General features: G+C 44.2%; 1 long non-coding RNA gene across 1 annotated transcript in view; it reads right to left on the bottom strand.

The window, feature by feature from the left end:
- Nucleotides 1-14043, bottom strand: part of LOC142747945 (uncharacterized) — a 46987-nt gene extending 32944 nt beyond the window's left edge. Inside the window, exon 1 of the long non-coding RNA XR_012882097.1 lies at nucleotides 13897-14043. This is a non-coding gene — a long non-coding RNA (uncharacterized LOC142747945). The remainder of the gene's footprint in view (nucleotides 1-13896) is intronic.
- Between the last annotated feature and the right edge of the window lie 12683 nt (nucleotides 14044-26726).

The raw sequence follows: 26726 nt of genomic DNA, 5'->3' as shown, positions 1-26726 counted from the left end.
GGGCGCTATCTACAGGGGATGCTACAGGGGCCACTATCTACAGGGAACTCTATAGCGTGCCCTATCTACAGGGGGCACTATCTCCAGGGGGCACAATCTACAGGGGACACTACAGTGGGAACTATCTATAGTGGGCACTATCTACAGGGTACTCTACAGGGAGCACTATTTACAGCAGACTTTACAGGGGGCACTTTTTACAACATGTAGACTACAGGGGGCACTATCTACAGGGGGCGCTATTTATAGTCTGTAGACTACAGTGGCCAGTATCTACAGGGGTCACTATCTACAGGGGACTCTATGGGGGAACTATCTACATGGGACTGTTATGGAATTGCTATGTGAGTGATTCCCCAAAGCCTGCATATGAATCCGCAAACTCAAATCCGTCACAACTCTGATCAACAGAGTCTAAGGCTACTCTATGGTTTTCGCCAGAGCCAACGGCAAGGCAGGATGGTTTTTGCTGCATAGAACCCAGGTGGTTTTAGCAGAGTTCAGTATTGGATAAGAGGTACAATGCAGGCAAACCTGAACAGGATAACCAGACAGCCAGAGGGTAAACAGTAAGTCCAAATCAGAAAGCAAGTGGATGTTAGGTATAGCAGAGGTCAAAACCATAAGGGAGCAGATATTCCAAACCAGTAAGCAAGGGGTTATCCAGAGACAAGCCGAGGTCAGTTTCCAAGAAGTCCAGAATTCAGAGGTATAGGGTATTGTCAGAAGCTTGAGCAAAACACCTGAAGACAAGTAAATCACAAGCAAAGAACAAGTGGAGGAAGCCAGGTATAAATACTCCACCTTTACCTCTATTAGGAAGAAAGACAGAGAAGAGAGAAAGTCTCAATGAAAAACCAGAACTGCCCAGAAGCTGGAACAGTAGTCAAAGCGATCTTAGAAGAACAGACGTTTCCCAAACAGGGACACTAGGAGGCACTATCTACAGTAGGCTCTCTGGGGACCACTATCTACAGGAGCCTCTATGGGGAGCAGTATCTACAGAGGGCTCTATGAGCATCACTTTCTACAGGGGGCTCTATGTGGGCCACTACCTACAGGGAAAATTGTGAGTGGCACTATCTACAGGGGGCACTATGTGTGTATGTGCTGCTTTACTTTACAGTGTTTGAAACAATTTTATTCATATGAACAGTGTAAGGTACTATTATATTCAGGGGCACAGTGTGTAGCACTATTATATTCAGGGGCACAGTGTATGATACTATTCTATTATATTCAGGGGTATAGAGCGTGGCACCATAAGAATTTTATCTTCGTTTATAGGTGTGGAAATGTTGGAAAAGTGAGCAGCCAAAGACACCTGAGCGGCAAATTCTGCAGAAATGGGTCATGGCCAGGAGGCATCGTCATGGAAATCTGGACCCGATGGGAAAGAGAAGAGAAAAATAACTACTCAAAGAGAAGATATCACCTGTGAGTCACTAAATGTAAATATTTATTCTCCCTGTGACTGATCATTACTGTAGTCACTGTAGGATCTGCAGCGAGATGATGGGTGTATCGTTTTCTTTTGTGAAATAGCAACTCCCAGCATACCCTTATCATTGTTCAGGCCACACTGGGAGCTGTAGTTTTATGTCGTACAAACTTATATGGCAGGGGTTAAACGGAATTTGCAAATTATCTCTCTATTGAGCTGTATTTGTGCTTGTGTTGTATATATGTACTGAACTTGATTCTGTTATTGTATATATGTACTGAGCTTGGTTCTGGTGTTGTATTTATGTACTAAGATTGGTTCTGATGCTGTATATATGTACTGAGTCTGGTTCTGGATCTGTTTGTATGTACTACAATAATAGAGAAAAGACCCTGGCAGTTGGCGGGCACTATAACAACATATATACTAAATGGATGCCAACTGACAGAAAACCCTATTTCCCAACTACCATGACAAGGATTGATATCTTTATTAACAGGTTCCCGACCGCTGGCTGTGCGGTCAGGGTCTCTGAAGTCCGCCATATAGACTAATTACGGCGGCACTTCAGAGACTGTGCACACGCGATCGCGTGCCCACGCTGTTACCAACAGATCTGGGCACTGGGCAGAGTATCAGGGACCAATCTAATGGTCCCTGAATATGTGATCGCTGTGAAAACACACAGTGATCACATTTGTTTTTATTTTGGAATTTCTGGCAGCAAATCTCCTGCCTTTTTTCTTCTCCTCACACATTGTTTCAGTGTGAGGAGAAGAAGATACTTGAGAGAATTGCTGCCAGAAGAATACTGTGAAAAAAAATACAGTGTTACACTATAAAACATTCTCTGTATAGATACTGTAGATTTCTATCTATTTATACAATCTATCCATCTATCTTTTTTTCTATCTATCTACCTTTCTATCTTTTATTATATTAGAATAGGCAGGTAGGGAATATATATTTATATATATATATCCACATATATATATATATATATATATATATATATATATATATATATATATATAATATATGTAGCAATAGCGGTTTATTTTTTTGTTAGCGGTAGTGTAGATATATATATATATATATATATAAAACAAAAAGACAAGAGCATGGAAGCAGCACTCACGAAAAAAAAGTGAAGTATATTCACCCAACAAATGCAATGTTTCACTTCCTCAATGGAGGCATTTTCAAGCCTTATTATTAATTTGAAAGTATAAAATTTATTTTTTCGTCTGATATGGACAGCCATGATAGGTGCCATAGATGTAGGTACTAAGTCCATATATCAGCGCAGTAATCATATATTATGCAGTCCTTTGTGATGCCTCATATCTGCGCATGCGCTGGGAACGCTTTCATATGTCCGTGCGCCTGTGCGGGCATCCACTTGGAGTTCGGCATTTCTGCAATCAGCTGTCGACTAGGTATCCTCTCTGCACATGCGCACGAGACGCCATCCCATTGGCAATTGTAGTGGCACCTTCATTGGTCTACCCGTGTGTCCATTACACAGTGAGGGGCGCGGATGTCTGCACCGCCCTCATTGGCTGGACATCCATCTGATGTGCATGTCCGGTCTACTTAATACCAGGAAATCCGCAGCGCGGCGCCATTAGCCCTAGTACCCCTGAGGACGCTACATACGTAGCGAAACACGTCAGGGTGGCTTCTTTGAATTTTAAAATGTGCTCTGTTGCTGGATTTATCTCTTTATACATTGCGATATAGCGTAGCGGTCTGCAGCCGCTGGCGCTTCCCATACGTACCTACTAGTGCTCTGCAACACATACTAAAGAAGCAGTGCTTCATAATGTTACCTACCCAGCAACACGCATGGTCTATTTTAATCATTTATGTGGTTCGTTATTTGCTTTCATAGCCTAATAAAGATATCAATCCTTGTCATGGTAGTTGGGAAATAGGGTTTTCTGCCGGTTGGCATCCATTTAGTATATACATAGTTTGTATGTACTAAACTCTGTTCTGTTGCTGTATATATGTACTGAGCTTGGTTCTGGTATGATATTTATGTACTGAGCTTTGATCTGGTGTTGTATTTATGTACTGTGTTTTGTTCTGGTGTTGTATTTATGTACTGAGCTTGGTTCTGGTGCTGTACAAATGTCCTAAGTTTCGTTTTGGTGTTATTATTTATGTACAGAGCTTGGTTCTGGCACCCTATCTATGCATTAGTCAGGAGATTTGTTGCGGCTTACTGTGCACGCCACACTGTCCTACACCCTTCTCACAGTGCACAGCCTAACTAAATGGGCGGAGCATGCTCAGGATATTGAATGTGCGCATATAAGTCTACATGTAATCGGTATAATGAGTTTAATATAATGTGTGGGTAGCAGTGGCGTAACTACTGCTGTAGCAGCCATAGCAACTGCTACGGTGCCCGCAGCATGAGGGGGCCCGTGCCACCCGCTGGCACGGAACTCCTCATGCCCGATGGTGCCACTAGCAGCCGCTATGGCGGCTACAGGGTTAGCGACGCCACATTCAATAGTTTCTGCATCCCTAGGACGCAAATACTATTGAATACTATGGCAGAGCAGGGAAGTTTCTCCCTGCTCTGCCATTTACTAGGCAGCAGGCCACGTTCGGACGACGAGTGTGAAAACGTCACTGGATCACGATGGCCTACGCAAGGATCCCGTCATGGTTGATGCTTGGTGCAGTTCCGTTCATCGCGGGAACGGGGCCTAGGTGAGTATAATCATTTTTCTTTTATTTGTTTGGGGGCGCTATCTACAATGGGGTGGGTGCCATCTGTAGAGGGCTGTATGGCACTATCTACAGGTGGCTGTATCGCACTATCTACAAGGGGGAGGTAGTACAGATGAGAAGATGTCATGAGCTAGTTTCAGCAAAGTTTCATGTGCATGTGATTCCGGTACACCCCATATTCTAATGTTCTTCCTCCTACTCCTGTTTTCCTGGTCCTCTGTTCGCAGGAACATTTCATTTAGTTGATCCTGTTGGGAGCGCAGAGAGCCTCTCACTGTTTCGTGATAAGCTCTCATGTCTGTCTGTGCAGATTCCAGCGTCTCCACCCTTGTGCCTATCTGGCGCAGATCAGATTTGATATCAGTGAGTTCCTTGGTGATAGGAGTAAGGGCCTTATACAAGATACATTTTATAAACCCCCGTGATACAGGTGCTGGGTCATAGTTGTCCCCCGTCTCAGAGTGCTCACCTCCGCTCTCCACTTCTGAGTCATCTTCCAGCAGTTGTGCAGCTGCATGGTTGGGCGCCGTCTTAAGTTTTCGGGCTGGTGAAGCATCGTGTCTTTTATGGAGAAATTTCTCCATGTGCGCTTGTGCCTTCCCCGCTTTTGGGGAGCTAGACTGCTCCTTAAGTCTGTCCTTAGCCGATTTGACAATTTTTGAAGCTTGTGGGCTGTTATAGCTAGGGTTTTAGCTAGTATCAGTGACAGAGCTCTAGTCTCAAGCTACCATCATGCTGCACGGCTACGCTCCGCCCTCCTAAGCCAGGACATTTTTACCCGGGATCAGAAAGATAGAGGGGGAAGGAGATAATAACAGAAAAAACTGTGAAAAAATTTCTACGTGGCATTGTATGGGGAAGCAGAGAAGAGAGAGGGTTAAGATATATCCAGTAGGTAGAAAGTGCACGGGCATATATTGGTGAGGCAGGGATGCTGTCTATAATGGGTAAGATAATAGAAGAACTGGAAAAGAAGATCTCTGTGGGAGAGATCAAACAGCCAAAAAGGAGACTAGTAAGAATAAGGCACCAGGCCCAGACGGTTTCTGTTTGAGATACTACAGTACATTTGAGAAGGATTTGATGCCACATTTTGGTGTAGATATAAATGCTATCATAGAAGGACATCAGAAACCGACTGACTCTCTCAGAGCACATATGGCGGTGATTGATAAAGATGGGAAAGATCTTGAACAATGTGCTAGCTATTTTCCAATATCATTATTTAATGTGGACACTACACTTTTTTCAAGAATTATGGCAGCCTGCCTGGTGCCTTATCTGCAGGAAATAATACACAGAGAACAAGTTGGTCTTATGCCTGGGCCGGAGGCCAGGGACAACCCTGTGAGATCTATAAATATCATTAATTGTGCGAGGTTACAGAAGATACCAATGATGATGCTGTCAACAGATGCGGAGAAGGCATTTGACAGAGTGAAGTGGCCATTTATTGAGGCGATTTTACGCCATTTGAGGCTCTGCCCCAATATGCTCTCATGGGTCTTGTCCCTCTACTCCCGCCCAACAGCTCAGGTAAAGGTTAATGGGACTTTGTCCTCCTCCTTTGAGATCGGGAGAGGGACGAGGCAGGAATGTCTGTTGTCCACGACAATCTTTATCTTGACCCTTGAACCATTTCTGTTGAAGATACGTGGAAATTAAGATATCTCGGGGGTTCAAATACAGGAGTGGGAGCAGAAGGTTGCAGCGTATGCAGATGATCTACTGTTTTTTTTACAAAACCAAATATATCACTTCCACATTTTTGCAAGAATATAAGAGATATTTGGTTCTGACAGCATTTAAGATAAATGTGGCCAAATCCAAAGCATTGAATGTTTCCTTGAGTGGAGATTAAAAGATGCAGCTGTAATCCAGCTATCTCTTTAGATGGGCAGATAAAGCCCTGAAATATTTGTGCATTGGCCTGACTGCATGCGCCGCAACCTTGTTCTCATATAATTTTCCAAAGATCCTCAGAGTCAGGACAATAAAGAAGGATTTTCAGAGATGGGAGAAAAGCAATATTACTTGGTTCAGCAGATGTGCAGGTATTAAAATAAATATGCTTCCCAGAGTACTAAACCTGCTTCACGTAATCCCGGTTAAGATGCCCTGTATTTTCTTTCAATCTCTATCAACGCTAAAACATAAATTCATATGGGCTGGGAAACCAGCTAGAGTTTGAGGGGGTGCTGAAAAGACCAAAAAAGGCAGGAGGGATAAGGAGCCTCACACATGAGCGTGTTCGGTCCGTGATATACGGTCCGTGTGTCGGCTGCATTTCCCGGACCGAACGCACTGCAGGGAGCCGGGCTCCTAGCATCATAGTTATCTATGACGCTAGGGTTCACTGCCTCTTCGCGGAACTACTGTCCCATACTGAAAACATGATTACAGCATGGGACAATTTTCACGCATCGAAGCAGTGACACATAGCGTCATAGATAACTATGATGCTAGGAGCCCGGCTCCCTGCATTGTGTTTGGTCCGGGAAATGCGGCCGACACACGGACCGTATATCACGGACCAAACACGCTCGTGTGAATTAGGCCTAATAGCGTGTTTGAATTGCTACCATCTGGAAGGCGATATCGTGTTATTAGAACAGGAACCAACAGGCTATGGGAGAGTTTCTATCCTGCTACAGTACAGTTTCTGAATAAATAATGTGATTCTATCCAGTTTTGTGATGTATGACATGTACTGGCCTAATGTGTTTCTTTTCCTATATGTGCTTTGGGCAGGGCCCAATCCTTTCCATAGACCTCCTCCACTTCTCTGCCACAATGTTAGTCCCGTGCACTACTTCCCTGCTCTCGATGTACTCTCTCCAATGACACTGAACTCGAGGAGCGCCAAAACATTGCCTATGTGGACCATCCTACAGTGATGAATTTGTTTAAAAAACCCCAAAGCAATTTGGTGCGATTTTTGATGCAGTTACGGTTAAAAAACAAAACCGCATCTAAAAAGGCAGTAGTACAAACACATGCGTTTCTCGGATGTGTTTTTTTATTGTGGTTATAATCGCACCTCAACTGCAATGTTTAAATGGATCACACACACAGTTTAGATGCAGCTTTTGTGGATGGTTTTGGCTCAACTTTTGGAGCCAAAGTCAGAAGTAGATCCAAAAGGAGGAAATACAGACAGACTAATGCAACTCTTTTCCTTCGTGTCACATTCTGTTTTTGGCTAAAAAAGAAATGGCGTAAAAGCTCCATCAAAACCGTTTGTGTGATCCTGGCCTTAGGCTTGGGATTCCAGCTATGTTACTGCAGTTTTGTAGTGATTTTCATGTGCTTCTTAATTGATGTGAAAACAGCATGCAATTCACCGCAAATCACCACTGTTTTGCAATGTATTTTTTGGCCATGCAGTTATTAAACATGGAGCACAATGAAACCATTAAATTAAAAAATACGGCTGCTTTCCAATAATAGCACTATTCCTGTCCATAGGTTTTGTTTGGTATTACAACTTGAATTTTAATCTCGTACAACCCCATTAAGGCCTTGTTCACACAGTGCAGATTTTGCATGCATTTTTATTTAAACAAACAAAGCCAGAATTGGATCTAGGAGAGACCTATAGGGCCTTCCTGTATATATTTTTTCAGTTTAGGTTCCGTTGATGGTTTTGATTTAAGCAATAGATACAAAATCTGAACTGTGTGAACAAGTGGAAAAGTGAATTGTTAAAGGGGCTGTCCAGGATTAGAAAATGCTTTCTATTTTCCTAAAACAGCGCCTCTGTTGTCCATGGGCTGTCTCTGGTATTGCAGCTCACCCATATTCACTTGGTTTCCTTTCTTCTAATTCTAGACAACCCTAAGTATTGATCAAATATGTTATTAAACAGCCAGTTCCAATTTATAGTGTTCTATCAGCTATTAGAGATTTAGGGCTTTCTTTAAATTTGTAATCGCTCGCTCCTGATACAACGGTAGATTTTTGAAAAAATACACATGCAACAAAGCACTAATGACATCTGCAAAAGTAGGAAAGATTTTCTATAAGAAACATAATTTCCATTGTGGCAGATATCTTATAGGGTTTGGCCCTTTAATGACCAGCAAATTCAATAGAGACAAAAATAGAATTGCTGTTAAGATCATGTATGGTCGTGAAAATGGTGATAAATTGAAGTAACTTTACATACTTTGGAAGACTGGCACCTCCATGCATTACACAGACAGCTTATGTAAGCTGTGTAATTCTTAATTTCCCCTGTGGTGGCACTTCAGTGTAATCAACTTGCTGCTGGTTTTCTCCTTGGATTACAGCTGAGCGCTGGAGTTCTCTGCAAATCCCAACAACCTCTTCAAGTTTATCCTGATTTCTTCCATTTTCGCTGGCAGGCGGCTGAGGGTGTGGCTTAGTTGAGGGGTGGGGCTTAACATTTTTGGTTTTATTGCAGACAGATTAGTGTCAGGAAGCTCCTTCTATATCCAGTGTTCGTATACAGCCTGACACAGGCTTATGAGAAGTAGAAGGAGGAAAGTGACTGTTGTTTTAGGACTTAGGCTATGTTCACACGCTTAACAAAAAACGTCTGCAAATATGGAGCTGTTTTCAGGGGAAAACAGCTCTTGATTTTCAGATGTTTTTTAAGCAACTTGCGTTTTTTGCGCCATTTTTTACGCCCGTTTTTGGAGCTGTTTTTTTATTGGGTGAATGAAAAACGGCTCCAAAAACGGCTCAAGAAATGACATGCACTTCTTTTTACGAGGTGTTTTTTTTATACCCCGTGGGAGCAGAACGCCGTTTTTCCCATTGAAATCAATAGGCAGGTGTTTGGAGGCATTCAGTCCCGCATTTCTAGCCATTTTTTGGGGCGTTTACGGCCTTAAAAACGGCTGAAAATAGCCAGTGTCAACATACCCTAACACAGAAGAATTTCTCAGATGAAATAGGACCAAGTGAGTTGTTTTTATTTTTTTAATGTATTTTCTACCTTGAAAGTTTCTTTAAAGTGGTTGCATTTATACGGCTCATATGATGTATATATTTTCTGTATGTGTATATTACACAATGCGTTATGGATACAGCCATATTGGTTAATCATAAGCAAAGTAACCATAGTAACCTCGCATAATATGTACTAATACCTGACTGCTATATAATATTGAGAAATGACGAGGAGACAGAGTTTTCATTTTTAAACACAATTTATTTACATACAATTCCTACTCTAAGCTATTGATCCAGAAGAAGGCATAAACCCTGCACACGTTTACCCAATTTGTGCACTAGGGAAAAAATTCCTAGTTGACCCCAAGAAAAGGCGATCAGTCTGAGAACCCAGGATCAGAGCTGTACATGCAACTAACTAAATATACATCATTAACCCCTTCCCGCTGTAGCCATTTTTCAGATTTTCATTTTCTCATCCCCACCTTCCAAAAGCCATAACTTGTTTATTTTTCCGTCTATATAGTCCTATGAGGGCTTGATTTTTGCGGGATGAGTTGTAGTTTTTCGTAGCACCATATAATGTACTAGGAAATGTGAAAAAAATTATTTGTGGGGTAGAAAATGAAAAAAACATTGTTTTTTGCGCTTGGTTTTTACGGAATTCACTGCGCAACTAAAACAACATGTTAACTTTATTCTGTGGGTCAATACGATTGCGGCGATACCAAATATATATATATGTATACATACACTACCGTTCAAAAGTTTAGGGTCACTTAGAAATTTCCTTATATTTGAATGAAAAGCACAGTTTTTTTCAATGAGCATAACCTTAAATTAATCAGAAATACACTCTATAAATTGTTAATGTGCTAAATGACTATTCTAGCTGCAAACGTCTGGTTTTTAATGCAATATCTACATAGGTGTATAGAGGCCCATTTCCAGCAACCATCACTCCAGTGTTCTAATGGTACATTGTGGTTGCTAACTGTGTTAGAAGGCTAATGGATGATTAGAAAACACTTGAAAACCCTTGTGCAATTATGTTAGCACCGCTGTAAACAGTTTTGCTGTTTAGAGGAGCTATAAAACTGACCTTCCTTTGAGCTAGTTGAGAATCTGGAGCATTACATTTGTGGGTTCGATTAAACTCTCAAAATGGCTAGAAAAAGAGAGCTTTCATGTGAAACTCGACAGTCTATTCTTGTTCTTAGAAATGAAGGCTATTCCATGCGAGAAATTGCCAAGAAACTGAAGATTTCCTACAACGGTGTGTACTACTCCCTTCAGAGGACAGCACACACAAGCTCTAACCAAAGTAGAAAGAGAATTGGGAGGCCCCGCTGCACAACTGAGCAACAAGACAAGTACATTAGAGTCTCTAGTTTGAGAAATAGATGCCTGACAGGTCCTCAACTGGTAGCTTCATTAAATAGTACCCGCAAAACGCCAGTGTCAACGTCTACAGTGAAGAGGCGACTCCGGGATGCTGGCCTTCAGGGCAGAGTGGCAAAGAAAAAGCCATATCTGAGACTGGCTAATAAAAGGAAAAGATTAATATGGGCAAAAGCACACAGACATTGGACAGAGGAAGATTGGAAAAAAGTGTTATGGACAGACGAATCGAAGTTTGAGGTGTTTGGATCACACAGAAGAACATTTGTGAGACGCAGAACAACTGAAAAGATGTTGGAAGAGTGCCTGACGCCATCTGTCAAGCATGGTGGAGGTAATGTGATGGTCTGGGGTTGCTTTGCTGCTGGTAAAGTGGGAGATTTGTACAAGGTAAAAGGGATTTTGAATAAGGAAGGCTATCACTCCATTTTGCAACGCCATGCCATACCCTGTGGACAGCGCTTGATTGGAGCCAATTTTATCCTACAACAGGACAATGACCCAAAGCACACCTCCAAATTATGCAAGAACTATTTAGGGAAGAAGCAGGCAGCTGGTATTCTATCTGTAATGGAGTGGCCAGCGCAGTCACCAGATCTCAACCCCATAGAGCTGTTGTGGGAGCAGCTTGACCGTATGGTACGCAAGAAGTGCCCATCAAGCCAATCCAACTTGTGGGAGGGCCTTCTGGAAGCATGGGGTGTAATTTCTCCCGATTACCTCAGCAAATTAACAGCTAGAATGCCAAAGGTCTGCAATGCTGTAATTGCTGCAAATGGAGCATTCTTTGAAAACAGCAACGTTTCAAGGAGAAAATTATTATTTCAAATAAAAATCATTATTTCTAACCTTGTCAATGTCTTGACTATATTTTCTAGTCATTTTGCAACTCATTTGATAAATATAAGTGTGAGTTTTCATGGAAAACACAAAATTGTCTGGATGACCCCAAACTTTTGAACGGTAGTATATATATATATATATATATATATATATATATATATATTTTACCACTTTTACAAGTAAAACCCTAAGTGTAAAAACTAAAATTTATTTTGTGTCGCCAAATTCTGAGAGCTATAACTTTTATATTTTTCCGTCGATTAAGGGTTTATTTTTTGCGGGTTAAGCTGTAGTTTTTATTGATACCATTTTGGAGTACATGCAACATTTTGATCACTTTTTATTTCATTTTTTATGTGATCAAAAAATAGCGAGTCTGGCGTTTACATTTTTTTTTTACAGTGTACACCGTGCGGGTTAAATGATGATATATTGTAATAGTTCAGACGTTTATGGATGCGGCGATACCAATTATGTTTATTTATTTATTTTTTTACTATGCTCTAGGGGGAAAATGGCAAAAAGGTTTTCTTTTTTACTTTTAATATATATATATTTTTTTACATAGAAAAATAACTTTATTTTGCTAATTTTTACTTTTTTAATTAGTCCCCCTAGGGGACTTCAACCAGCGATCGTTAGATCGCTTGCACTATATACTGCAATACTAATGTATTGCAGTATATCGCTATTCTGATAGGCTTCTTTTGAGTCCTGTCAGAGGCAGGGCTTAATAGGAGCACAAAGATGGCGGACCTGGGGGCCTTCATTGGGCCCCCAGGCAGCCATAGCAACCATCACCCACCCCGCGATTGCATTGCGGGGGGCGAGATGAGCTATTAGAGGGGGTCACCCCCCTCTTTCTAAAGATTTAAATGCCGCGGTCGCCATTGACTGCGGCATTTAACGACTTAAATGAGCGGGATGGCGCTCAAGCGCAATCCCGTTCGTTACTCTGAAGTGTCGGCTGTAACATACAGCCGACACTCGCATCGTATGGAGCGGGTTCACTCCGTGAGCCCGTTCCATACTTCCCCTACCCAACTATGACGTATGGATACGTCAAATGTCGGGAAGGGATTAATAGCTATGCATACTCTATGCCATAGTAACTGTAAAGGGAAGTGTTTTATATATTTCTATCTATATACATGTGAGTGTAGAAATATATAGATTTGTCCCTCCAGAAAGGTGTATACCCATCCCCCTATTAGATAATGGTATTCCATGTGGCCCAGGCCCATCCCTTTCACGTGCATGAGCCTGTGAGGTCACACAGGAGTGCACGGGGAGGTTTAAAAGGACAAACTTTCCCAAAGCTCACTCTCTTGTGCCTGCTCCCCAACTCCACCAAAGGACTCCACTTCCCTCCTGGTCTTCTCCTGCCTCCCTGAAGACACACCAACTCATCAACTTGGATCCCATGCTAAGTATCTTCTCCCCTATACACCCTAAGCTTTACACCTTTCCCACCACTTACCTGCTCCCTGAGTTAACCCCTTGTTATTGTAAACCCTTGTTTCCCTAAGTTAACCCTTTGATATTGTAAACCCTTGTTTCCCTAAGTTAACCCTTGTTTCCCTGAGTTAACCCCTTGATACTGTCCCTGAGTTAACCCTTGCTGTCCCCTTGATCCTCCTGCTGCCCCTGGTAACCCTACTATAAACCCCTTAGAGTATAGGGAAAGTTATGTTAGGAGGGAGCGAGCAGAAATAGTGAGCGTGTATTGTATTGTATTTTAACGTAACTGTATTCATATGTATGTTTAGGTATGTGGGTGGAGGCATAACATAGGATACCGTGTTTATACTGTACTACGTATAGTGTGAGTATACTCAGTATATATTAACGTGTTATGTGTATTCGGGTATACTGATACTATACTGTGATCAGTTACTGTGTTCTGTGTTTAGTTTGGTGTATTTTATATGCAAGTGAGATTATTGTTAGTAATAAATATTACCCTTTATTTACTATACAATTGTATTTATTGTACGGTCCTATTCCCTTGAGTAGCCGCTAAAGCAATTAGATCGACGTTAGTATAAGGAAAAGGTAGGGGAACTAGGCATAACCCTAGTGACCCTGATTATAAAGGGGGTAGTAATAGTGGGCGACCAAGTAGGTGAAACCCAGCTATTATACCAGCCCTTGTACACACGTGAGTGAGTGTGTAGTAAGTGAGCATATATATATATATATATATATATATATATATAGTATAATTATAGTTATATGTATATAGCCCTTTTACAGTAACATATAGGGTTATGCAGACATTGTCCAATCCAAGTGTTTCCCACGATGTCCCGTCCCATTGTTTTCAGCTACCTGTCCAAATCTCCTCCGTGCGATGAAATAACAAGGAATAAATTTGCGCCATTTTTATTTATAATAAATGTCACATTTTACGGCAAATTTGTTGCACATAACCATTTGTTCACAACAAACTGGCATAAACAGCTGAGTAAATGTGGGCTATAATGTATAACACTATGCCAAATTTACAGATTAAGTAAATGTATATAGTTTGTGCATACCTTCCGTGTTTGGAAATTGGTGGCATAATGGTGGCAGGTTTTCCTCCACATTAAAGATTTTCTTACTGGTCACACTTTCACAACCTGAAAGTAAATAACAGAACCCGCTATTACCATGTGTATAAGCCACAGCCCCAGGTGCTGGTTTTGTACTTTGCCAATTGTCTAATCCATGAAGTGCTCTGTTTCCAGTATTCCGGATTCCATCCGGTGACATCACAAACACAGAAAGCTTTCATCATTTTCTATGAGGCCGGATTCACACGAGCATGTTTGGTCCGTGATATACGGACCGTATGTCGTCAGTATTTCCCGGACCGTACACACTTCAGGGAGCTGGGCTCCCAGAATCATAGTTATCTATGACGCTAGGAGTCCCTGCCTCCCCGCGGGAACACTGTCCTGTACTGAAAACAAGAATAAAGTACGGGACAGTTTTCCCGTAGCGAGGCATGGATTCCTAGCGTCATAGATAACTAAACTGCAGATGGAAATATGAATCCACAGAATGGGTCCTATTCGTGAATAATGGTGAAAAGTTAGACAGTGTAAAAATAGATGTAAAAAAAAAAAATTGCGGAAAAATGCTCTAAATTCATAAACCTGCTGCAAAAAAGGTCATAAATCTGGGGTAGAAATGAAAGTAAGTTGGTTTGTGCGGGGATAAAAAGTTGGTTTGTCAGGGATAAAAAGCGATATTCAGAAATGAATTACTACACACTGAAACACTAAAGTACTAAAGTCCCAGCATAACTCAGTAATTAATAATTACACAATGGAACACTGAAGTACTACAAGTCCCAGCATAACTCTGGAATGAATACATGCACAGCGGAGTAGAACAGCAGGGCTCACTTATCCTAGGGTTGATGTGAGGCCTAGTCAAAACTAGTGAGGGCTAGGACCCCTTATTTTTTGGCTGGGTGTAATCTGCGAAGCACATTGTAATTCTATTCCACACATGACAGGAGTCTCTCCAGCCATTCAGTATTTACTATATTCCGATATTCTTGTCAATTTGCCAAAATAATTGTGTTGGGAACTTTGTTTAACTTAAGGAATAATTGACTGAGCTGTAATCCCAGGCACATCCGCTACGGATGTGCACGACACTGTGCCTGGGGAACAGCGTTCTTAGCTGCGACCCCTTCATTCAGCTCATCGGCGGGGGTGCTGGAAGTCGGATCCCCACCGATCCGATGACCTATGCTAGGAATAGGCAATTAATATAAAATGCCAGAAGAACTCATTTAATCCACCATTGTCAGGGAGTCATTAGTTGTGCCGCTGTATTGCATTCTGTAGTAGGAAAAAAAGACACACCCTGAATATGACAGCCATTGTAGGTCTAAATTTGCAAGTGCAAAGTCTACAGCCAAAAAAAATGTTGCTCGCATGTGGTTGAGATTTGAAAAAAATCTCATCCACATACTTCTGAACATTTCTCGCACGAAAATCAGAGCATTCTCACTTTGTTGATGCTCTTGATGTTGACTGCAGATTTCATCCTTTTCAATCTAGAAGGGGTGAAATTCACTGCAAAATCCACACAAAACACGTGAAGATTTTGCTGCAGAAAATCCACAAAAAATGCAGTACGTGGTAAAAAGCATGTCAAATTGCTGCTTTTCTACAATGCGGGTTTCGCTTGTGCTGTAAAATAAAATGTAAATACACCCTAATGCATACCTCCCAACCGTCCCGCATCCGGCGGGACAGTCCTGGTTTCTCACCGCTGTCCCGAGCGATCTGTAAATGTCCCGCTGGGCGCTGCATCAGAACAGCTGATCGCTGCTGACTGCAGCAGCTATCAGAAGAAGGCAGGAGCCTTGTGGCAGTGTTCTCACTGGGATCGCGCCGGCCCGTGAGTGGACCAGTCCAGTCACCTGACCTGTCACCTGACCTGTCACCTGACCTGTCACCTGACCTCACCGGTCAGGTGACTGGACTGGTTCACTCCCGGGCCGGCATCGACACCAGTGAGAACGCCGCTGCAAGACTCCTGCCTTCTTCTGACGGTGAGTGATGGGGCTATTCACACGACCGATTTTTTGACGGCCCGGGAAACCTGGCCGTCAAAAAATGGGACATGCCCTATTTTCGGCCGTTTGCCCGGCCGCCCGGCTCCCATAGTCTATGGGGTCGGGTAATACACGGCCATCACCGGATGTGTCCCGAGTGACGGCCGTGTCTTCCGTCGCTCGAGCTCTCTCTCCTCCTCCTCCTCCACACAGTGCAGAGTTCATGTGAGGAGGAGGAGGGTATTGGGGATTCCGCTACAGGAGAAGTGAGTGACTACACTGTCCATATATGGACACAGTGACGTCACTCACTTGTGAAGCGTAATCCCCGACCCTGTGGCTGGGGATTCCGCTACAGAAGAAGTGAGTGACCACACTTTCCATATATGGACACAGTGACGTCACTCACTTCTGAAGCGGAATCCCCGACCCTGTGGCCGGGGATTCCTCTCCAGGAGAAGTCAGTGACTACACTGTCCATATATGGATATTGAAGTCAGTGACTTCTCCTGGAAGGGGGGGATGGGTGCAACCTACAAGGGGCTGTGTGGCATTACCTGCAGGGGGCTGGGTGGCATTACCTACAGGTGGCTGGGTGGCATTACCCACAGGGAGCTGGGTGGCATTACCTACCAGTGAGGCTGTGGCATTATCTGCAGAGGGCTGTGTGTGGCAACAATTTTAAATGAAATTCATCCGATTTTAAAACGGACAGGGAAAAAAACTGATGCAAAACAGGTCAAAATCGGCCGATAAAAACGGCAACACGGGCCGGAACAGAATCGGAACGGATGCAAAACGGCCGGGAAAAACGTTTTTATCGGCCGACACTCGGACCCTGTCGTGTGAATAAAGCCTACCTCTATGGCTCTCCGCTCTGGCGGCAATGTGGCACCTACAGGGGTATGTGGCGCTATCTACAGGGGTGCTGTGTGTGGCGCTATCTACAGGGGTGCTGTGTGTGGCGCTATCTACAGGGGTGCTATGTGTGGAGCTATCTACAGGGGGCTGTGTGTGGCACTATCTACAGGGGGCTGTATCTGATGCTATGTACAGGGGGGCTGTATCTGACGCTATGTACAGGGGAGGCTGTGTGTGGCGCTATCTACAGGGCGCTGTATCTGATGCTATGTACAGGGGGCTGTGTGTGGCACTATCTACAGGGGGCTGTATCTGGTGCTATGTATAGGGAGGCTGTATCTTACGCTATCTACAGGGGGCTGTGTGTGGAGCTATCTACAGGTGGGCTGTATCTGGAGCTATCTACAGGGGGGCTGTGTCTGGCACTATCTACAGGTGGGTGTATCTGGAGCTATCTACAGGGGGGCTGTGTGTGGCACTATCTACAGGGGGCTGTTTGTGGCACTATCTACAGGGGGCTATGTGTGGAGCTATCTACAGGGGGCTGTGTGTGGCACTATCTACAGGGGGCTGTATCCGATGCTATGTACAGGGGGGCTGTATCTGACGCTATGTACAGGGGAGGCTGTGTGTGGCGCTATCTACAGGGCGCTGTATCTGACGCTATGTACAGGGGGCTGTGTGTGGCACTATCTACAGGGGGCTGTATCTGGTGCTATGTATAGGGAGGCTGTATCTTACGCTATCTACAGGGGGCTGTGTGTGGAGCTATCTACAGGTGGGCTGTATCTGGAGCTATCTACAGGGGGGCTGTGTCTGGCACTATCTACAGGTGGGTGTATCTGGAGCTATCTACAGGGGGGCTGTGTGTGGCACTATCTACAGGGGGCTGTTTGTGGCACTATCTACAGGGGGCTATGTGTGGAGCTATCTACAGGGGGCTGTGTGTGGCACTATCTACAGGGGGCTGTATCCGATGCTATGTACAGGGGGGCTGTATCTGACGCTATGTACAGGGGAGGCTGTGTGTGGCGCTATCTACAGGGCGCTGTATCTGACGCTATGTACAGGGGGCTGTGTGTGGCACTATCTACACGGGGCTGTATCTGGTGCTATGTATAGGGAGGCTGTATTTTACGCTATCTACAGGGGGCTGTGTGTGGAGCTATCTACAGGTGGGCTGTATCTGGAGCTATCTACAGGGGGGCTGTGTCTGGCACTATCTACAGGTGGGTGTATCTGGAGCTATCTACAGGGGGGCTGTGTGTGGCACTATCTACAGGGGGCTGTTTGTGGAGCTATCTACAGGGGGGCCGTGTGTGGAGCTATCTACAGGGGGGCCGTGTGTGGAGCTATCTACAGGGGGGGCTGTGTGTGGAGCTATCTACAGGGGGGCTGTGTCTGGCGCTATGTACAGGGGGGCTGTGTGTGGAGCAATCTACAGGGGGGCTCTGGTGGTTGATTTTTCCATTGACCGGTAGCAGTTACACAACTGGAAAAAAAAAATCCCCATCATGTAACTCTGCTACCTATCAATTGAAAAGTCATTCACCACAGGGTCTCCCTCTTGACTTTCATTGTTCTCAGCCTTTTGGTTTGTCCTGCAGCTGCTGCCGCCGTGATGAGAAAATGTTATACCCAAAATAGGAAAAGTAACACAAAGACGACATAACCGGATCCATAATATCTGTGATATCCAGACAGTCTAGAGATCTGCAGTGAGAATGCGTGCGCGTTATTTGCAGAAGGATCTGGCTGGGATTTGATGTGTTTATGGGGAATATTGGGCGTGGTTAGGGGGCGTGGTTTAAAAATTGATTTTAGGAAATAAGGGCAGGAAGATTTCTGCATTGGCATAGGCGGTAATCTAGTGTCGACGAAAAAGGAATTTAAGCTTCTGGGGTCATGGTCTGCCATAATATATGCCACAGTGAAGAAGGCACAACAGCCTGTTTATTTATTTTTTACAAAAAGGTTTTATAGTTTCAGGTTTTGCACATTTTTTAGTGTTTTGACTTATGGCACAGTTTGATTTGGCTTTGACAGCAATTAAAAAAAAACTTCTGTTACGTAGTACAGACCTCCTCCAGTTCAACACTCAACATTTTGACCACGAGGCGCGCCAAAACATCACCAATTTATAGTCTGACTTTACTCTAGCATGGAACCAGTGCAGCGTCGGGCTACTGCGTCTGCACACATGACTAGAGACCACCGTGCCCACCTGAAAACACTGTAAACATCACTTTTCTCAAAAGCACTGTTATATGTTATATTATGTCAACAATATTGTGCGTTCTGCATCTTGCAGATATGTTGCAAAATAACAACTGGAAAATCCAATCACGTGACCTTTCTATGGGTGTGGACTGCGGAATACGGATGACACACAAAAACATGGCCGTAATATATAAACATACAAAACGGTTGCAGAAGCAACGAAGAGGTATTGCAGACCCAAATATGGACACTAAGATTTGGAGTTTGCGGCCCGGATTTAGTTGCGGACAATCCGAAGCATAATACAGTAGCAGCAGAGAGGATGAGATTTGAACACATCTCATCCATATGCTGCGTAAATGATAAGCGGAAAAAAATACTGGCCTGCTGGGATGACATTTCAACCCATGTGACCTCTGCAGCCAATCAGAGGCTGCAGCGATCACATGAGATGAAATGTCATCCCAGGGCTGCAGAACGTCAGCCATGGTAAATATATCCAATTTTTTTTTTCATTGCAGGATTTTGGCAGCGGTCATTCCAGCCGAAAAGATGAACCACAATTTGGTGTGGTTTTTCGGACAAAATTCCCTGCTGTGACCAGGGCGGATACGCTGTGTGCTTTTACGCAGCGTATCCGCACTATGCGAACATTAGAGTGTGTTCAGACGTTGAAGATAAGGTTTTTTTTCACCGCTAGAACAGGTGACTGTCATTAAAACTGTAAAACCGCATTTGGTCTTAATACACTATAAGGTCACCGTCACACTGCATTTCCCAGGTGCGTTTGATGTATGCGTTGGAAAGCTCCCAGAATGCTTTAACGGAGGACGGTGCGGGAGCGGGATAGGTGAGTATGTAAAGTTTTTTTTGTTCAGTGGGCAGTGTTGAGGGCACTATCTACAGGGGTCGCTATCTACAGGGGAGTTCCCGGGGGCACTACCTACAGGGGGCTCTATGAGGTAATGGGTCGTGGCTAGGAGACGTTGTCATGGATGTCTGGATCGGTTGGAGAAGAAAAGAGAAAAAGGACGATGACAAAAAGATCTTTGTTCTGGTGCTGTATTTATGTAGTGAGCTTTGTTCTGGTGCTGTAGATATATACACCGAGCTTGATTTTTGTACTGTTTATATGTACGGAGCTTGGTTCTGGTACTGTGTATATATATGTACTGAGCTTCGTTCTGGTACTGTATTTATGTACGGAGCTTGGTTCTGGTGATGTATATATAGTATGTACTGAGCTTTGTTCTGGTGCTGTAAATGTATACTGAGCTTGGTTCTGGCACCGTACCTGTGCATTAGCCGGGAATTTGTCGCGGCGTACTGCGCACACCGCACTGTCCTCCACCCTTCTCGCAGTGCACAGCCTAACTATATGGGCTAAGCAAACTTATTGCTTTTTAGGAGAACAGCAGAAATGTCCTGGGAGAAAGTATATAGTTGTGTGTCATCTGCATAAAAATGGTACTGGAAACCAAATTTGCTGATAGCCTGCTTGTATAGAGAGAAAACAGAAGGGGGCCCAACAATGAACCTTGGGGAGCTCCAAAATAGAGAGGAAGTGGAGAAGAAGTAGAAGAGACACTAAAGGAGCAGTCAGAGAAGTAGGACAAAACCAGGATAGAACAGGATTCTTTAAAGGGAACCTGTCACCAGCATTTCACCTATTAAACCAGCAATACCTGGTGGTAGTGGGTGAAACATAATTTCTATATAACCTATCATTGTCTTCTTAGTCAGATCTGTAGCTTTAGTATTCAGCTTTTTAGTGTTCCCACACCATATGCTAATGAGCCTAAAAGAGTAATATATTCGTTTGAAAAGAGTCATATATTCATTCCCTAAGTCTTTCCGAGTTTACCCCGCCTCCTTACTTTTGATTGACAGCTCCTCATCTTCCCACCGCACACAAAATCCTGCGCTTCTGCATTGATATCCTCTTTTGGTGTGTGCGCACAAAGGAACACCAGATTATTACGATAAACGGCGCAAAATGTTTGCAGACCGTTATTTACAGTCGGAGGAGGAGTTTAGGAGAGGGGATAACGGCAATGAACTTTTGATAGCAGTGGCCTGTGAGGGATATGTAAAATTCAATAGGTGAAATTCTGGTGACAGGTTCCCTTTAAACCAAAAGAGTGGAGCGTGCAAAGGAGTATTGGGTCATCTACTGTGTCAAATGCGGCAGATAGAGCTAGATGGATTAAAAGGGAGTAATGACCATTGGATTTTGCTGATGAGAGATCATTAGATACTTTGGTTAATACAGCTTTAGTAGATTGTAAAGCATGGAAGTCTGCTTGTAAATGGTCCATCATAGAGCTAGTAGAGATGAAATTGACCAGATGGTTATAGACATTATATTCTAGAAGTTTGGAAGCAAAGGGAAGGGCTGAAAAAGGGTGACAGTTAACAGGGGAGGTGGCGTCAAGAGTGGGCGTCTTGAGAATCCGAGTGACTAAAGCATGTTTAAAAGATGTGGGGAAAGTTCCAGATGAGAGAGAGTTTGAAATTTTTTGGTCAACTGGTGACACAGCAAGGATAATCTGTGAGGAAATGGGAACAGGGGGACAGGTGGTTAGATGAGCAGTGGAGAGAAGTGCAGAAACCTTTTCCTCTGTTACAGGGTCAAAAACAGAGAAGGTGCAAGATGGAACATGGGGGGTTATGGGAAATAATTTTGGGGAGGGTTTGACAGAATCTCTTGATGTACATCATCCTCTTTTGCTTAAAATAGGAGGGAACTGGGCACGTATGCTAATATTATCTTGGACTGGTGGAATGCCTCGTGTTTACGAATGATCTGGACAGTTGGGCTCCCAAGATTTGTCTCTGGGCCAGATTCATACTGTAGATGACATTTTGATTCTGTGATCTGGCTCCACAGACAAGTTCCTTAAATTAATCTAGATGTTTAATTAGAATAAAGTAATTTTTCCTTTACATATTAAATTAATTTTAATACAATTACCTTTCTTGCTTTTTTTATTTTAAAGGACAACCAGCGGGGTCTAAAAACAATGGTCTACAGAAAAAGTGCAGCAACGAATAGGCTTCCCTAATGGCAGTTTTCATCCCTTACACTTAGTACGACAGGAAACCTACTGATCTGCCAGAGAACACAGTAGGCAAGTATTATTAACCCCTAAATTAAATTAGAATGGGGTGATGTGGCTCGCTGGCACATATGATGTGAATTATGTGAAACATCTGAAAAATCAGGCAAATTCTAACTATGTACTGGGGGCTACTGAAAAATAACAAAGACATCTCAGACATGATCGCCAATACTCTTTAGGTTACATTCCATAGAGGACATAATCTGTGTAACGTCCACAGCCGCGGACCGTCGTTGTTACCTGCCCCCGATGGCCATGGATGAGTGAGTGCCAGACGGCATCTCCCTCCTGAGAGACGCCGGCACTAAATTACGCATCGCTGCACTGGTTCCCATAAGGTGCGCGCGCGCGTGCTTGTGTCCGGCCTTAAAGGGCAAGTGCACACACATGAATAAGATCATCAATTATCCCATGATCACCATGGACTATAAAAAAGGCTCTGCCCTTTCACTCCTTGCCTGAGCGTTGTTGTGTTTACCCATGTTAGTCTTAGCAAATGGTTCCTTAGTATTATCCTGTTCTCGTTGTTCCCGTGCCCTGTTACCTGTATCCTGTAGCCCGTGCTATATCTGTTCCTGTACCTTAACCTGTTGGAGTCGTGTTGTGCCACCGGTCACGCCTGCTTATATACACCACGTCTGGTGTCTACAAATTCATCTGTTCTGAGCCTCCATTACTGTCTGGACTATTTAAGGTACTATTGGACTAGGATTGTTGTTTGGCCAGCTGCTAATCCGCTATGGTGGTGTGGCCTAGTGGATCCACATAATCACGGATTGTGACAATCTGAAAGACTACTTGGAAAAGAGTAAATTTGTCAATATATCAGTGCGCTCAACTTGGCTGCCTAGTTGACCACTAAGTACCATCAGGTGCAGACATTGTAGGACCTGCCAATATATTCGTCAAATGAAGACCTTTAGCAGTCACTAACTGTACAAATGATACCATCAGCGACTTTATTAATTGTTCTACAACGGTTGTAGTAAATATGGCCACATGCAGTAAGCCAAAACATTCATAAATTAAGGAAAATAATCCTGAAACACATTGCCAATATAGTCCGTTATGATGACTTAACATTAGCTAAAAATGTGAATTTTGTTCACCATGGTAATTCTCATCTCATTCTTAGTTATTGAACATATTAGAACATATAAGTTATTGAACATAAAAGTACCTTTCTAGGGGAGGGGATTTGACCTCCACATTTTACAGAAAGAAACTCTGTTCATATACAGAATTGTCAGCACTGATCTAAATAGATTGAACATACAGTTGAAGTTCACCTGCTTTCTATAGTAATCGGATTGCCCCTTAGGTCCCCCTGTTGTGTTGATAGATCTGCTTTATTAGTTCATTCAGAGGCAGTGTGTGGCCTTATTCCTAAGTGACTGAGGAAAGAGACAGTGCTTGATAATTAGTGTCAGTGGAATCCAGTATAATATTGGATGTATGTTTCTGATGGTCAGTGATGTCACTGTGTCTGTCATGATAGGCAGTGGTATTATAGGTTCTAATGTACAGAGTTTGCCATAGATACGATTGTAGCGTGACTTAGCAATGAGTAAGCCGGATCTTCAGTGGCTAAATGAGTGATCATATGACTATTACATAATTGGCCAACTGAGGTAGGCTCGATTGTGGCAACACTTGGCAACAAAGGAGCCTGATCTCAATTGGCGAAACTAGTGATCATGTGACTACTACATGATTGGTTAAGGTAGGTGGGCTCCATATTGAGGTGGGAGGGAATTCTCCCATATAAGATGAGCCCTTATACAACCTTACTTAACACAGCCCTAAACTTTGCAATTGTTTATCCTGTAAAATAGTCTTTTTTTTATATAAAATAAGTGATGTTATACAGGAGTGTAGCTAGTCGGGGGCAGACGGGGCATGTGCCCTTGGTGCAATTAGGAGAGACGGTAGGGGGCCGGGTGCAGATACAATTAAATACTCCTCCTGGAGCGGAATCCCCCCTGACATCACTATCCATATATGGACAGTGATATCAGGGGCTCCTCCTCTAGGAGAGGAATCATCCCTCCCAACCGTCTCAAACAGCCTGGGGTGTGTCCCGCAGTCAACTGTATCTGCATCCTCAGGACGCAGATACAGTTAAACCTAATGCTGAAGCAAGGAACAGTCAGCTCCCTGCTTCAGCATTAGTTCAGAGTGGAGGAGCAGAGGGAGCTCTTCTGCTCGCCGAGAACTCCCCGGGCACAGTGCTACTTTAAGCGCTGTCCCCGGGAAAGCCCTTGATATATGGACAGTGACATCAGTGGCTCCTCTGAAGCGGAATCCCCGTTGCCGACACTCTGGCAGCGGATTCCGCTCCATGAGTAGTCCCTGACGTCACTGTCCATATATGAACAGTAGCATCTAGGAGCGGAATCCCCAGCCTATGCTCTGGCTGGAGATTCTGCACCTAGAGGGAGTCCCAATCGCGCTATTTACAGTGGGGAGGGGGTAGTGCTTACAGGAACAGTGGTGCTATTTTCAAGGGGTTTGTGGCACTATCTACATGGGCACTGTGACACTATGTAGGGGCACTATCTACAGGGACCACTGGCGCTATCTACATGAGTACTGTGGGCACTGTCTACATGGGCACTGTGGCTCTATCTATATGGGCACTGGCACTAGTGGCATCTAAGAGGGCATTATACTGTATGAGGGCATCTAAGGTGGCATTATAATTTATTGGGGCATTATACTGTATGGGGGAAGCTATAGGGGTATTATACTATACGGGGCAGCTGTGGGGGCCTCCTTATACACCAGGAAATCATTTTAGTTGATGATGATGATTTACATGTGCGTGCGCTGGCCCTTTAAGAGCGGGCACGAGCTTGCACGCGCACACTACCGGACACAGCGGACCAGAGCGGATATGAGCGCTGGCGTCTCCTAGGAAGGAGATGGGGACCAGCGCTCACAGATCCATGGCTGCGGGCGTCGGGAGGTGAGTGAACCCGACGGCCCACGGCCATGGATGATATAGTATCCCCCCTCTTACGCCCCCTCTTCTTGGGGCCAGAGTGAGAGAGGAATTTCTTAATATGAGCAGGAGCACTGAGGTTCTCCTCCGGCTCCTAGGACCTCTCCTCATGACCAAACCCTCTCCAGTACACCAAGTCCTTCCTCCTACCCTATTGCAGTCCAGAATTTCCCTCACCTCGAACACATCAGAAGAACCGCTGGGAGCAACTGTGGAACCAGAAGTCTTGCTGTAGTGGTTCAGGACCACAGGTTTCAGGAGAGACACATGAAAGGAGTTGGGGATTCTGAGGGTAGGAGGCAGCCGCAGCTTAAAGGAGACAGGGTTTATCTGTTGCAGAATTTCAAAAGGACCAATGAACCTGGGAGCAAACTTTTATGAAGGCACCTTCAAACGAATGTTCTGAGAGGACAGCCAGGCTTTGGTACCCGGAAGGTACTGAGGCGGCTCTCTTCTCTTTGTATCCGCTTATCGCTTCATTCGATCGACTGTCAGCAAAATAGAGGACAGGGTCTGTTGCCAGATTTGCAGAAAGTCCCCATATGCAGAGTCAGCAGCGGGTACCTGAGATGTAGTCGACACATGAAGAGGGGCTCTAGGATGTTGACTGTACACAATGTAAAACGGAGTGGAAGTAGTGAACTCACTTGTGTGGTTGCTGTACGAGAACTCGGCCCATGGAAGAAGCTGTACACAGTGCTGTAAAGAGAAGAGAAGTGGCGGAGATAATTCTCCATGATCTGGTTGATGCTCTCGACTTGCCCATTGGACTGGGGGTGATAAGCTCAGGAAAAGTCCAATCTCACATCCAGGAGTTTACAGAGGGCTCTCCAGAACTATGAGGTAAATTGAACCCCCCAGTCGGACACAATGTGAAGGGGCAAGCCATGCAAGCGAAAGATGTGCTGAATGAAGAGACTCACCAGTCGGGGAGCAGAAGGTAGGCCGGTTAGCGGGATAAAATGTGCCATCTTAGAGAACCGGTCCACCACCACCCAGACAGTGTTGCATCCTGCTGAGGGAGGAAGGTCTGTGACAAAGTCCATCGCAATGTGCTGCCAGGGGGCATTGGGTACAGGCAGAGGTTGAAGCAGGCCGGCACGCTTGGAGTGAGTAACTTTGTTAGAAGCACACACCGTGCAAGAAGAGACAAAGTCCGGAACATCTTTAGGTAGCGTGGGCCACCAGAAGTGACGAGCAATCAGGTCTCGGGTTTTATGAACACCAGAGTGCCCAGCTAGTTTAGAACTGTGTCCCCAGCGGAGAATTCTTCTTCTGTCTGCCAACCGGACAAAAGTCCTCCCTGGAGGGATGTCTCTAACCTGCAAAGGATTAGCAGTGACAATGCAGGATGGGTCTATGGTAGTTTGAAGGGACTCCACCGTGTCATCCATCTCAAATGACCTGGACAAGGCATCGGCCCTCACATTCTTGTCAGCGGGACGGTAGTGGAGCACAAATTGGAAACGGGTGAAGAACAGCGACCACCTGGCTTGACGGGGATTTAGTCGTTGAGCGGACTGCAGAGATGTAAGGTTCTTGTGGTCGGTGTAGACCAAGATGGGGTGAGCTGTGCCCTCTAGAAGATGTCTCCACTCCTCC

The sequence above is a fragment of the Rhinoderma darwinii genome, chromosome 3 (assembly GCF_050947455.1).
Source record: "Rhinoderma darwinii isolate aRhiDar2 chromosome 3, aRhiDar2.hap1, whole genome shotgun sequence".
Classification (NCBI taxonomy): domain Eukaryota; kingdom Metazoa; phylum Chordata; class Amphibia; order Anura; family Rhinodermatidae; genus Rhinoderma; species Rhinoderma darwinii.
The sequence above is the reverse complement of the archived record's forward strand: the minus strand, read 5'-3'. Positions and strand labels throughout refer to the sequence as shown.